Genomic DNA, 14,745 nt, shown 5'->3' with positions numbered 1-14,745 from the left:
CCCTTCCCCACACAGCTGTGTGCACGTGTACCAGGGCAGGCGTGACTTTGGTTTACTCAACTGTTTTCCTAGTTCACTCAACAAATGCTATTAAAAACCTAAATGAACCAGGGCTTTTCCAGGCTCTGGGTACACAGGCCGGAGATGTGCATGGGATCCTCCTAGGACTTGAGGAGCAAAGTCTTGGAAGATGGGGGTGTAGGTCAGGGGTCACCAAGCTCTTCCCTAGCTGCCAGATGGGCCAGGCTCCTGGCCCTGCTCCCTCCATGACCTGGGGGTGTGCAAACGTAAAACAGAGTTAAATTAAAAAAAAAAAATTTTTTTTTTCAGCTGCACTTGCAAGCCAGAGAGGCCGTCCAGAAGATGCAATGTGGGTCATGAAAATATGTTGTTTCCCTAATATTTTATACGAATACTGCTTGCTGCTCAGGGTATCTGAAATTCAGACTTTGTAGCAAATCGCTTCCTCCTTGGGGTCAAACCTTAACAACATGGAATCATGAAGGAATAAGACTCGTAACTCTGGGGATAGGATCCTTATCTGTAAGATTTATAAAGAGTAAAAAGCATATTTGCTGCTGGTGGAAGTCTGAGCCTCTGTGGCCGCCGTCCTGACAGCCAGTGTTGACCACACTCTCCAATGCCTGGGGTGAAAGCAACCTGCGATTGTTCCTATTGATGCAAGTCGGACAGGCAGTGTGCCCACGGCTCTGCACGCCCTGGGTCCCTGCATCCCTAGGACACTCCTGGGTTTCCCAGTTCACCTGGCAGAGTGGCCCTGGGAGCCTGCTCCTGAGGAGCCCTTGACGCTCACTCCAGGTCTGAGTGGATGGGAACGGGCTGACTGTGGGAGGAGAGGGGCGAGTGACCGCTCACTGTGGGGGGAAGGCTGGACAAGGAGGCCGACACGCCAGGCCGAGCCCCCGCTAGCTGACTTGTTGGCGGGACAGCCTTGACCAAGTCACTTCCTGGTTCTTCAGGACGGGCGTCTGCAGGTGTTCCCTCTGCCTCTTCCTCTCCTGGAGGAAACCAGGTTCTTGGAGCTCTAGTGGCCAGTGGGGGCATAGGGGGTGGGGGTGCAAAGACAAATGCAGCCAGGCCGGTCCCCCAAGAGCATGGCTGAGGGGAGAGGGAGCAGCCAGCAAAGGATGGCACTTTCCTGACAGCAGAGAACGTCACCCGATGCACACGCCACTGGTGGTGGGCTGGCCATCCCTGGGCCACCTGGAGCATGCACCAGGAGGGCTCCCCAGGAGGGAGGCCCCAGGGCCCCAGGCAGATGCGACCCCATAGAACCGCAGGACTTCTTTTAAAGACAGAAAAGAGCCGTTGCCTGTAACTAGTGCACCAGATGCTTGGGAGGCACAGGCCACATAAGGAACCCACTTCTGGAGGCCTCTCCAATACCTGGGGTCAAAGCAACCTGAGATTGTTCCTATTGATGCAGGCTCGGCTCGGCTCAGCTCCTCGGCTCCGTGGGCAGCAGCACACACTGCTGGACTGCTGGGTCTAGCAGGGGACCACATGGGTACATCTTTTCACTTTGTTTGCCCCGACCCATCCCATTAGCCCATATCAATGCGATTTAATTATAATCTCCATCCAATTCCCTTTTAGCACAGTAAAAGCTGAAGGGGCTTAACAGCCAGCAATTGAGGGTTCTGGGGACATTTTTCATCTGGGAAAAGATGTAGGAGATAAAGCTTTGGATCAGCCTGGAGAGCATTCTTGCCTGCAGGCTAACCACGGAGGTCTAGGCTACCTCTGTATTTAGAGCTGCGGCCCTCCTGTCCCCGCCTTCTGCTGCACAGCCACAGTCCCATGTGGGATGCCTCCAGAGGTAGAGGTGGCCACCAAAGTACTCAAATGCTGTATTGGTTCCCCATGGCCCACTGTCTTCCTAATTTTAGTTGTTTGTGGGTTTTTTTTTTCCCTTAATTCCCATCCCATAGGGGAACCGTCAGCTCTGTCTGGCTAGATGAATGGATCATCGTCTTTTGCAGTTGACTTCCTTTTACGATCATTAGTTTGAGGTTGTCAGTGCAGCTTCAAAGTCACTGTATATCTTTCGCACCCCTCCACCCTATCATTTATAAGCACTAGGGGTTGGGGAGAGAGTGCACTAGCAAGAGAGCGCAAAGAAGCCCTACGGTACTTTATGGGCTGCTGACAGGCACGAGGGGCATACACTTGGAACTCACAGGGGACGATAACTGCGCCTGTGCTTGGAGTAAGTCACTCCGGTCCCTCTCTTTGGTTCCCTTTAGTAACCTCAGCCTTGTTTTACTCCCAGGATTTATCGATGACCTGCAGTGGCCCTCTCCCAGGCCCCCGCCCGGGGGGGTTGTGGGTAAGGGCACCCTGCGGCCCACGCCCTGACCTGAGCCTCCCATAAATCAGGGCCTGCGCCTGTCCCTGGTGGGGAGCCAGATGGCAGCTGGAATTGCGGGAGCTCGACAGGACTCAGGCCTGTGATCTTTCCTGTTGCTAACAGGCCTGATTTTTTATGGCTGTCAGCGTCCTTGGAACAGTGGAGGGAGGCAGAGAGGGAGGGCAGGGCCCGGCATCTCCAGATCTGGGCCTTCTTCTCCCATGGGGGCAGGCTACAGAGGTCTTCCCCCTTCCTTTCCCCCTTCCTGGCTGGTCTTGAATTCTGTCTCTGAAGAGGTTTCTTGGGGTGTGCAAATGGCAATACCTTCTGGAAAGGTGGCCGGCTTCCTTTGTGGCCACCATTGATCCTGAGCATCAGGACACTTAGAGACTAGAGCTGGCCCTTTCGGTTGGAGGAATGTCTAAAACTCTGGGGACCTCTTGGAACACAGTCTTGTTGTCAGAAGTGCCTTTGATGCTAAAATAAAAGCAGTTACTGAATGCTGCTTGGTGCATCCAACGAGTGGATTTTCTGTTTTTTGTTTTTTTTTTCAAAGTGGATGGACAGAAAGATCAGAAAGATTGGTTCCCCGTGGCCCAAGAGGAGGGAGGAGGTAAGGGTGAAGGATGAAAGGCAGAGAGCTTGCCAGACAAAGAAAGGAACCAGCCAGTTCTGAGGGACCTGATTAGGGGGTATTAGCGGCCGAGATCCGGTCATTAAGGTGGAGTCGACCACAGTGGGTGTAACGGCCTGGACACCAGTGCAGAGCACACTGTTTATTAACAGTCCTTGTGTGGTCCGGCCGCCTGCCTCCAACAGGCACAACCTCCCAGCAAGAACAGGACTGACCAGGGCAGGGCGGCGTGGCCAACAGCAGACGGAGCCTGCAGCAGCCCAGAGGAGGTGCAGTGGATCCCAGAGACAGCCAGCAGCGCCCAGCCCAGGGCGGCGAATCTGTTTATTTATTTATGCAGGGCTTGAAGCTGGTCTTGGACCTTAGAGCAGCAAAGCTCACCGATAAAGCAGAGATATCCGAGAAGTCATGCCCAGAAGTTTCCAGGGGCCACTCGAGGTCTGAAACAGGCACTCCGCTTCCTACAGCAACTCTGCAGGGTCCGTAGCCACATAGCCAGCTTTAAAGCTCTGGGTCTGGTGACAGAGGTGTCAGAGGATCGCTGTTCCCTTGGAAGGATCTCACAGCCACATTCTTATCTCCAAAGGTTTTGCCTGTTCACTAAAGAAAATCATCAAAATAGGCTCAGGGAAGGTCCACCAGGGGCAGGGCAAGTTCAGGAGAGGCAGGCTGAACTTGACATCTGGACATCTCCCAGAAGGGCAGGTGTTCTACCTCTCCACAGAGCCATCGCCACGGGAGATGCCAGGTGTCATTGCTAAGGGGACAGGCCACAGGTGCGGCTTTCCGGACAGCACAGCTAGTGGGTGGGCAGGGGCATGGTTGGGTCACGGCCCCCTTTCCTTGGCGTCAGGACTTTTGGTTTTCTAACTCCTCTTTGAGATTGGCCATCAACTCATACAGGGTGGTGAGACCCGGTCCTTTGTCCATCCTGTCTTCTGGGTCCTCAGCTCCCACGGTTCCATCTGGATCCCTCCCATGCAACCCTCTTAACCCCAGGACGGCTCCCCGTGTGTGACCCGAGTGCCACAGCTGGACTGCGCCGGGAGGAAAGAGGTCTCCAGCATCTTCCCACAGGACGGGGACACGGGGACCAGGAGATGGAGAGCCCTGGGAACCTGTGCAGATGGAAGACCCACCTGGTGGCAGAACGGAGATCTCTGTGCCTGATCCTCAGCCCCAGCAAATGTATCACCTCATGTGACAAAAGGACTCAGCAGATGGGACTGAGTTAAGGGTCTTAGGTGGGAGATCGTCCTGGTGGCCCCAGTGAAATCGCAAGAGAAAGAAGGAGGCAGGTGACCCAGAGGGGAGAGATGACAGGGAAGTGGGTGGAGGGAGCTCTTGCTGGCACGGAGGGGCCGTGAGCCTCGTGTGTAGCACTCTGTAAACCTGGAACCGAACCAGGACCTGGGTCCTCCCCGGGAGCCTCCAAGGGGCACAGTCCTGCTGACCCCTTGATCTCGGTCCACCGAGTCTCGTTTTGGACTCCCAAGGTCTAGAACGTAAGAACAAGTTTGTGTTGTCTTAAGCCACTAGGTTATGGTGGGGTGCCCTGGACACTCCTGGAGATCCGCAGCTCTCATGAATACCTGGGCAGTGCCAGCCAGGAAGTCTCAGCTCCTGGTGGGAACTGGGAGGGAACTTGGGGGAGCTGGAGCTGTCTCTGGGCACCCTCAGCTCGGCGGTCAGGGCGAGCCCCGTGATTCCACCAGCGTCCAGGAGTGATTCACCTTCAGGCGAGCCCCGGACCACCTCTCCTGGGTCATCTCCCCCATGAGGTCGAGCAAGAATGACTGCTTCCCGGTGCTGGAGAGTGGGGCTGGGCTCAGAGCCGGCATCCTGAGGAGGACGGGGACAGCTTGAGGAGGCCCGAGGGGCACTGGTAGGACCAGGAGGGTGGGCTGGGGGGTGCAGCTAATGCCAGGCGGCCTGGGTATCAGAGGAAAAGGAGAGGGACTGTGGGAGAGCGCAGGAGCCTGGCCCGGATAGGACAGAGGTGAGCAGCGGGGTCCCAGAGCTGCCCGAGGGGCTGGGGAGGTCAGGCACGAGACTCGCGGGGCACGGGGACCTTCAGGGGTCTTCCCACGCGGGTCCTGGAGTCCTTCGATGCTTCCCACCAATATCTCTCCTCCATAAACCTCCGGGTGAAGAGCTTCCGTCTCCCTTCAGTGTCTGCTTTCTGGATAGAAAGTGGCCCATTGGACAGGGGTTTCATGGAGGCTGAGACTCAAAAAAAAGATCCCAACCCCCAATATTGGAATCCAGAATCAGCTCCTTCAGGCTTACTCTTCAAACCAGCTGCCAGGGCTCCCCTTGCTCAGTGTGACTTCTCTGACCTGGAGGTAAAATATCTGAATTATTTCCAAACTAACAGAATCCTACCTCCTCGCCCTCCTCCTCCTCCTCTCTCTCTCCTCTCCCTCCTCCTCTCCCTCCTCTTCCTCCTCCTTTCCATCCTTTTACTCCTCTCCCTCCTCCTCTCCCTCCTCCTTTCTCTCCTCCTTCTCTCCCTCTCCTCTCTCTCCTCCTCTCCTTCCCCCTCCCTCCTCCTCCTCCTCCTCCTCTCCCTCCTCCTCCTCTTCCTCTCCTCTCCCTCCTCCTCTCCCTCCTCCTGCTCTCCTCCTCTCCCTCCTCCTCCTCCTCTTCCTCTCCTCTCCCTCCTCCTTCTCTCCTGCTCTCCCTCTTCCTCCTCCTCCTCTCCCTCCTCCTCCTCCTACCTCCAGTCCTCTCTCTCTCCTCCTACCTCTTCCCCTCTTCCATGCCTCCTCTTCCTCTCCCTGTCCTGTCCTTCTACATTCCCTGCTTAGACTGGCTATTGGTTGAGTTCCAATAGGACACAGAGTGAATGTCCTGGCCTGGAAGCTTCTAGGGTGATTTTTAACCTTGGTGGGTGGCTATGCGCAGACACGAGCAGCAAAGGTGAGGATCTCCTGCTGAAGGAGGTTAAATTAATTATTTTGTGGTCATACTTTGAATTTAAAGCTAACAGTTTTATTTTCATAAAATGCGAAGCCCTGAATTGAGCTCTGTATGTGTTTGGGGAGCCCAGGCTGTCCTTGAGGGTTAGGGAAACAGGACAGTTCAGCTGCACCCCCTATTATGATTCCACGGTGGGGGCTGCAGATCTCCACTGTGGGGTAGTGTCCCTTGGCCCTGGCCGGAGACCCTGGGGGGTGCTGCTGCTCTGAGCCTCGTTTCCAGTGGGTCATGTGGTGTGGAGGCCTGGACTGTGTGGACGTGTTAAGGACCTCATCTTGGCTGTCACGTGTTTTAAACACCAGGAGGAGTCAGTGGAGAAGCCGAGGTTGTGTGGACTCAACGGGCCACATTGAAATGAGCCGCGCCTCGTCCGCTGTCGGTCGCACTCTGCGTTGGAGAGCCGGAGCACTCCGTTCAGAAAGGCCAGCACTCAGCACAGGCTGGGGCCTGCAGGAAAAGGGGGAGCCCCAAGAGACCACGGGATGGGGGGGCAGAATGAGCAGGACCCAGGGACGGAGAAAAATAAGAGTGGGACAATCAGGGCAGAGCTGGTTTTTATGCCCTTTGAGTCCCTTCTTCTACCCCAAGTGCCCCAGGCAGGGGTTCCTTCCTTCCTTCAGTCATTGCCACCTGCAGGGAAGGTGGGGGCTAAAGGAACAGCAGCAGCCAAAGCAGTGGAGTGAAGGAAGGAGGGACAGGCAGGGGAAGCTGAGACCGGAAGAGGGACCAGGCCACGGCTTCTCCCAGCTCACCCCGCAGGGTTCCAGCGAGGCCTTTGGCTTCCCGCGGCATGGATGAGCGGGTTTCTCTACGGTATGTCCTTCCCCACATGGCCAGCTGTCCTGAGAGGTGTCCACACCGTGGAGGAGCCCAGGTGCATGTGGAGTGTTGGCTGAGAAACGGGGAAAATCCAACTGCTCTGTTGGTTCTCCTATTTCTCATTATTTCGGTGGAAGTCGTGTTGGGATTCAGAAATGGGGACAGAGGTGGCCTGTGCCTGTGGAGACGGAGCGTGGGCAGGGGCGGGGCTCCAGTGGGGAATCAGTGAAGGTGGGTGAGGAGAAGGGGCAGAGGAGGAGGGGCCTGGGCAGGTGTTGGGCACCGGGAGGAAGAGGCCCTCACTGGGGTTCCCCGGTCGCCCAGGCCGCTGGCCCCAGAAGGTTCTGTCCTGGACCACAGGGCTCCGTCTCCTTGTTGGTCCACCACCTTCTCCCTAGGTGGCCTCTCCCCCAGGGCAGTTGTTCTGTAACTTCCTGTTGGGCTCAACTCAACTCAACGACTCGGGTCTAGAAGAACATACGAGAAGAACCCTGTGTGGTGTGTCATAGGGGCAGCAAGAGGCCAGGTCTCCAGATACGCCCTTCCTGTGGCCTCGGAGCGCCAGGCCCCGCCTTCACCTCAGTTGGTGGCAGTCTGGATGGGAACTGGATGGGAAGACCCCCCTCCCCCACTGGGCTTGGCACCTGGGTGGACAGACGGACAGTGGGTGCCTTTGCTCCCTGTTTAGGTTGGTGGTAATAGAAGATGGGTTGGAACTTACTTATGAAAAAGAGGTCTTCTCTCCTGGCGTGGGTGGGCAGGAGGAGGAGGGTGGGGGCTCCAGACTCCAGGGCCCTCTGATTTCCTGGGTTGGTTGGATTTTTTCCTTTTCTTTTTTTAAATGGACACACTAAGGACTTCACGTGCTCGTGGGTGACCTGGTGGCATTTCAACACAGGTGGGCCTGTGGCTGAGTCCTCTCCCTCCCCAACCCTTCTCCAGCCTCGGGAAATGGCCACTCGACTCTCGGCTTCTGCGAGATGGACTTTTGTAGATCCCAAGATGAGTGAGATGGCGGGGCATCTCTGCCTGGCTCTTTCACTGAACACCGTGACCTCCGGGGCCGTCCCAGTGTCACCGTTGACAGAGCCATCCTTTCTGATGACTGACTCTCCCGTCTCTGGGACAATGACTATTCTTAGGGGTGAGGTGGCATTTTATTGTGGTTTTCTTTTGCATTTTCCTGGTGATGAGCAATGTTTTTTTTCTCTATTTTAGAAATATCTATTGAGATCTATGGTCCATCTAAAAATCAGATTTTTTTTCTGTATTGGCTTATCTGAGTTTTTTATTTATTCTGGACATGACTCTCCGGTCAAGAGCGTACTCTGCAATGGCCTCTTCCATCCCGCAGGCCGTGCCGTCACTGTTGAGCCTTTTCTTTGCTGTGCAGGAGCTTTGAAATCGGCTGCAGTCCCACTTGCTTAGTTTCACATTTGTTCCCTGTTTTGGGGGGTCTTTCCCCCAAACCTCTCGCCCATCCTGGAGTATTGGCCCGTTTTCTTCTAGTAGTTTTGTTGTTTCAGGTTGAACATTGAAGACGTCCATGCCCTTGGGGCTGGTTTGGGTAACTGGCGAGGGATGGGGTCGGGTTTCGGTCTCTGGCAGGTGGAGATCCCGTGTCCCCAGCACTCTGTGTGGCGGGGACTGTCCTTTCCCCAACGTGGGTTCCAGCACTTCTCTCAAAAGTCCGTTGGCCGTGGAGGGGGGGGTCAGGTCTAAGCTCTGTTCTGCTCCACGGGGGCCTGTCTGCTTCGGGGCCAGTGTCCTGCTGTGGTAGTGACTGTCCGTCTGCAGCATCTTCTGAAGGTGGGTATGTCACCCTCCTGCTTTGTTTCCCGCTCAAAATGGCTTTATCTCTTGGGGGGATGTGGGCGTAGTTTTGCATTAACTTTAGTATTTTTTTTTTTAGCTTGAGTCACCCTCTCTGCAAACTTTCCACCGTGGCCCGGGCAGCTCCAGACGCAGTCTTGACCATGTCTCATAAGGGGAAATGGGGCTTTTTTCTCCCGTCCCCAATGCCATAAACCCCGGAAGGCCTTGGCTGAGTCCCGTTCGAGTAGTGCTCTTGCTTCTGTTGCCGTCCGGGACGGACCAGGCCTTGGGGGCCCTCCTCTGGGCCGCGTGCTCACCTTACAGCAAAGGGCAGAAGCCCACGGATGGTCCCTGTGGCCAAGGCCTCCTGACTCACATTCTTGACATTCAGCAAGTGGAAGCTTCTGGGGGCTGCAGCAGGGAAAGAATACAGTGAAGAAAGGAAGGAAAGGACTTTTCCTCTCATTTTCCACACACAGTTCAGGGACACGGTGGCTCTTCGGGCTCCCCTACCCCCTGCTTGATCCTGCTCTGACAGCTCAAAGAACCAACAAGTGAACCGTTACACTTAGTAGCTGTCCATCTCCCGATCCAGCTGTTCTGCCGCCGCTCAAAGTGACTGGCCCCTCGGATCTGCCCTTCTTCCCCCTCCTCCTCTTGATTGAGTCCCACAGACGTCCACGTCACAGCTTCTGTTTTCTTTGGTGCACTTCATATTAGACGTAGTGACACATTCCCAGTAAGTTGTTGTGGTGCTTTGGGACCAGGACAAAACCCAGGGGCACTTAGCCACGTGCCGCATCCCCAGCCCTTTATTACTTTGAGACAGGGTCTTGCTAAATTGCTTGAGGCCTCCCTAGGTGGCTGAGGCTGGCTTTGAACTTGTGATCCTCTTGCCTCAGACCCCCAAATTGCTGGGATTACAGGCGAGGGCCACCATGCCCGGGCCCAGTAGGTTTTTATGGAGTGCTTTTTAACATGAATGAACAGATGGCTGAGTACCCCACATCAGACATTAAGCACATTGCAACATAAAACACTGTGTCAGAATGTTTTCTGTGAAAACAACACCCTGGAAATAATTGAAGATGTTGCCTCAGGAAATAAATCTCCTAATCAACCTGGGTGTTCACTGATACATAAATGAATAAAGAAAATGGAATATTATCCAGTCATAAAAAAGAATAAAATCCTTTTACGTATAAGAAAATGGATGGAACTGGGAGACTTTATATTCAGCAAAATAACCTAGACACAAAAAGACAAGTCCCACATATTCTCTTTCATGTGTAGAATCTAAATAATAATAATAATCTCAAAGTAGGAGAGCAGAACTACCAGAGGTTGTTAGTAACTACCAGAGGTTGGGAGGCGAGCGAGAAGGAGGTTGGCCGTAGGGGCCAAAGCACAGTTGGAGAACGTTCTCGTGTTCCACAGCGTGGTAGGCCGACTGTAGGTCACGATAACCCATCCCATGTCTTAGGAAGAACTAGCAGAGGAGCTCAAAGGGTGCAAACAGAGAGAAGTGACAGGAGACGGAAATGCTAAGGACCCTGATGTGGTCAGTGCACATTATATTCACACACTGAAAAGTCACACTGAGGCCATAAATATGTATGTTTATTACATGTTAATTAAAAAGAAAAAATAGGATTGGGGGGAAAAGAAAAGAAACTATGTCTCCAAAGCCCATTAAAAATACTTACTGGATGCCTAGAATGTTCAGACCCATATGTTTGGCAAAATCCTGAAGAAGGAGAAGATTAGGCCTCTGAGAAGGTTCCAATTCGATGACTTCTTTATAGTTTCTCGAGTAAGCTATTTTCATATCTCTCAGGGAAAGGTTTATTTATCCCGTTGTATGTCAACGCTGAGCTCTTTTTGCTAATCTTACAAATAAAATCTACCTGGAAGAGGCCTCAGAAAAATCCAAAGAACACATTTACCAACGCAGGACACTCATCAGCACTGCACCCTTGAATAGCAAAGTTCTGGGGGTGGGGGGCGAGCAAAGGAGCCAATCAATTCACATGCAATCCATCTTGAAATGTTTCCTAGATGAGGTGAGTTTGAGCCATATTTTAAAGGATGTTAGGGCCACTCATTGAAGTAGGGCCTCCAGGTAACTGGGGACAGGAATTATCTAGTCACGACGTGAATTTTAAAGCAAGACAGATGGATGGCTTTCTCACTGTCCCTGGTAAGATAAATCACCACTGAGATTTATGCTCATAAATCAGGGAGGTGACCTGTGAGGTCAGATGGGAAAACCTGCCCCAGCGTCTTGCTTGCGCTGTGCCCAGAAGCAGGATGGGTGGGCGAGGTCAGTCCGAGAGAGGGGCAGGAGCAGCCAGGGCCAGAGTCCCTGGGGTCTGAGCACTTGGAGACTACTGACAGGATGGAGAAGCTTGGAATCTCTCCAGGTGACAGAGATTCCAGGGTAACCAGCAAAGGCGACCAACCGTGTGAGGCACTTGAAAGCAGCATCCAAGGATCAATCTGGATTTGCCAAGGGCGATTGCAGTGAGGAAGAATTGTGTGAGAGGTACAGAGAGACAGAGAGGGAGACAAAGGAAGTATTGACTGGTCAGGAGAGTCCAGGCTGTGCTTCAGTAACAAACAATCCCAACATCTCCGTGTTTCAACGAGACTTGCACATCAGCACTAGAGCCAAGCAGGCGCCCAGGCTGATGGGTACGCCATCTTGGTACATTCATGCTACTGCCATGGACGCCGCAGAGCAAAGGGAACTTGGAGAATCTCACACACACTGTTTCCTGAAACTTTTGCCAGGAAATGAGGCACATCTCTCCTGCTGCGGTTTGGATATGACTTCCAAGATTCATGTGTTAAGGACTGAATCCCCAGGTGGGTGTTAGTGGTATTTAGGGGTGGGACGTGGGGAGATGATGAGGGTAAAATGAAGTCATGAGGACAGGGTCCCCATGAAATGGCTTTGAAAGTCGAGGGAGAGAGACCCCAAGTTGGAGCGCTTGCTCTATCTTGCGAATCGATGTCCTCTGCCGTGTTGTCATGCAGCCTCCAGAACTGTGGGTGACATAGACCTCTGTTCTTCATAAACGACCCAGTCCGTGGTGCTCGGTTTTAACAACAGAAAAAGACACGCCCACCCACTTTTCATTCAGGAAATCAAATGGTCCTGCCTACCTTCACGACCCGCCACGGGCCACAGGGAGAGGATTCCAGAAACTTTGGGGACCGCTCCAAGGCTTACCAGGAATGGTGGAGGCACAGCTCTGAAGGGACTCTGTGGCGACCTGGGGCTCGTGGGGTGTGACCCGAGGAAAGATGGACGGGAAGGACCATTTCAAACACTTTAAGGATGGTTTCTGATTCTCCCCTTTTACCTGAATCCCTAATAAGACATTTCAAATTCCCGACCCTCACACCCAGATTCCTGCATCTGAAGCTGATTGTCATCTGAATACATGTTAGTATCTGTGAGTAAAGAAGCTGTAACAGGCAAAGGGAGCCTGTGTCTCCCACGGCAGCCTGGGCAGCCCCCTGGGGAGTGGGCTGCGGAGGGCCCTCAGGCCCTCTGTCTTGGTGGCAAGGCATATGGGACAGGAAGGTCTGTCCCCACTGGTTATCTGCTCCAAGATTCATGGGATGGTGTGCTCTTTAGGGACTGGAGTGGAAGATTGAAACACAGTGGCGTGGAGTGACACTGTGCAATGGTTACTTGGGGACAGGTGAACCTCAAGCCCCCAAGGCCTGTATGTAACTTATTCCTTTACGTGTCAAGAACTTACCAAGCACCTCCCAAGGACCAGTGCTGTGGCAGGCAGTTGAGACACGGTGACGGACAAGATAGACGTGGTGGATGCTGTGACGTGCCACCCAGGACCCCCGGAGCCACGAAGCTGCTGGGGTGCTGCTGGCATGTGGCCCTCAGTTCTCAGCCCCTTTGGGGACCACCTGAGCCGCAGAGAGCTGCATCCCTTAAGGCTGTGTCCCGTTGAGAGAGCCTTCCACAGCCCGTGACCCATCACAGGTGACGCCAGGGCACAGGCCTGTTGGGTTGCGGGCGGCCTGAGGTCTCTGCTGGGCTGTACCCTGGCGTGGCTCCCCTCCACCCGTCCTGCTCCCTCTCCCTTCCTCTGTGCGGATCCGCAGAGCGCTCCCTGGGAGATCCTCGTCCACCTCCCAGAGGGTCTGCTTCCCGGGACCCAGCCTGCGCAGACAGAGCCCCTGGTCACGGAGCCCTGAGGGAAGACACGCGCAGATGGGCCAGGCTTGGCCAAGCGCCCTGAGGGAAAGGAGGTGAGGAGACAGGGTGACGTCCAGGAGAGAACGCTGGGCAGGGTGGCCTGGGGACCCTGCAGGGGTCGGCATATTGGACCAGGAGCCTGATCAATGTACAAACGGAGGACGGCTTCCCAGGAGGAGAGAAGGGCAGACACAGAGTGCTCAGGTGGAAAGAGTCTTCATGAAGGTGAAGAGCGAGCAGGGAGCCAGGGGGCAGGACAATGGCAAGTGGCCGCGAGTTCAGGCCCCAGGTGGGAGCAGACTGAGGAAGCCACTGCTGGCCCCGGAAGGCACTTGGAGATCTCAAGGCTTTCTGTGATTTAGAGGGAAGTGCCCTACAGGGACACTGCCACATCGATGTTCATAGCAGCACAACTGCTAGACTGTGGAACCAACCCAGATGCCCTTCAATAAATGAATGGATAAAAAAAAATGTAGCATTTAAATACCATGGAGTATTACACAGCACTAAAAAATGACAAAATCATGGAATTTGCAGGGAAACGGATGGCACTAGAGCAGATTATGCTTTGTGAAGCTAGCCAATCCCTAAAAAACAAATGCCAAATGTCTTCTTTGATATAATGAGAGCAACTATGAACAGAGCAGGGAGGAAGAGCAGGAAGAAAAGATTAACATTAAACAGAGACATGAGGTGGGAGGGAAAGGGAGAGAAAAGGGAATCACATGGAAATGGAGGGAGACCCTCATTGTTATACAAAATGACATATAAGAGGTTGTGAGGGGAATGGGAAAATAAACAAGGAGAGAAATGAATTACAGTAGATGGGATAGAGAGAGAAGATGGGAGGGGAGGGGAGGGGGGATAGTAGAGGATAGGAAAGGTAGCAGAATACAACAGTCACTAATACGGCATTATGTAAAAATGTGGATGTGTAACCGACGTGATTCTGCAATCTGTATTTGGGGTAAAAATGGGAGTTCATAACCCACTGGAATCTAATGTATGAAATATGAGATGTCAAGAGCTTTGTAATGTTTTGAACAACCAATAAAAAAAAGAAAAAAAATAGAAGTGCCCTTCTTTCAAGTTAAAAAAAAAAAAAAACCCACAGTTAATGACTAGTTCAGTTCACCCCTGAACAACCCCCCATAGCGTCCCTGCTGGAGGTGGTGGAAACGAGGAGACTGCTCAGGGAGACCCGGGTGAGAGGATAGGGAGAGCGCCAGCTCTGGAGCCTTAGCCAGCCTGGTTCCCCCAAACGGTGATCCCATAATTCAAACTGCTTTAGATCAGTGGCCAGACATGTGCATCCTATTAGGAATGAGGCAAAGCGGCTGCTGTGAGGCTGTGCCCCTGGATTCATCCTGGCCGTCCCAACATGCTCACTCATCGCCCCTCAACGAGGGTGCACATGTGGTCAGTACTGTGCTCTACCACCCTCTCCACACACCAGAACTGTGAAGTGGCGCTGTCTAACAGGGAGGGGCTGGGCTTCCTTGCGTGGTTAGCTCCGAATCTCTTAATAACTTGCTATATGTCTTGTATCAGATAGGAATTACACTGAGCCGCCAGGACAAAGCTCCAGCAAAAGTTGCTTAAACAAGATAAAGATTTGTTTATCTCTCACATAAGAGAATCCAGACATTGGGAGCAGAACGATAGAAGGAATTTGGATCCCAATCAATTATAGATCCACCATAAAAACACTGGAATCCTCACATCTGGCAAGAAAGAGACAGGAGAAAGGAAAAGGGGGTGCCCCATGTGGTTTTTGACCTTTTTAAGGAACTATTCCATAAATCCTACCAACAACTTAGGCTCAGATTTCATTGGTGCTAATTTAGTATATGTCTCCTCTCCATTTCTGTCCTGATACAGATATGTCACTGT

At 53.2% G+C, this 14,745-nt stretch overlaps 1 long non-coding RNA gene across 5 annotated transcripts; it reads left to right on the top strand.

The window, feature by feature from the left end:
- Nucleotides 1-3,191: 3,191 nt before the first annotated feature.
- LOC144369992 (uncharacterized) lies at nt 3,192-9,831 on the top strand. Of its 5 annotated transcripts, none has more exons than XR_013429886.1 (5): nt 3,192-3,484; nt 3,592-3,781; nt 4,005-7,494; nt 7,749-8,615; nt 8,719-9,831. It is a non-coding gene; the product is annotated as an uncharacterized LOC144369992 (long non-coding RNA). The 5 variants fall into 5 exon arrangements; XR_013429888.1 differs by having other exon boundaries at nt 3,192-3,781; nt 4,005-4,890; nt 6,290-7,494; XR_013429889.1 differs by having other exon boundaries at nt 3,192-3,781; nt 4,005-6,800; nt 7,316-7,494.
- Nucleotides 9,832-14,745: the final 4,914 nt, after the last annotated feature.

This window comes from Ictidomys tridecemlineatus, chromosome 13, assembly GCF_052094955.1.
Source record: "Ictidomys tridecemlineatus isolate mIctTri1 chromosome 13, mIctTri1.hap1, whole genome shotgun sequence".
Taxonomy (NCBI): domain Eukaryota; kingdom Metazoa; phylum Chordata; class Mammalia; order Rodentia; family Sciuridae; genus Ictidomys; species Ictidomys tridecemlineatus.
This window is presented reverse-complemented; position numbering and strand designations above follow the sequence as displayed.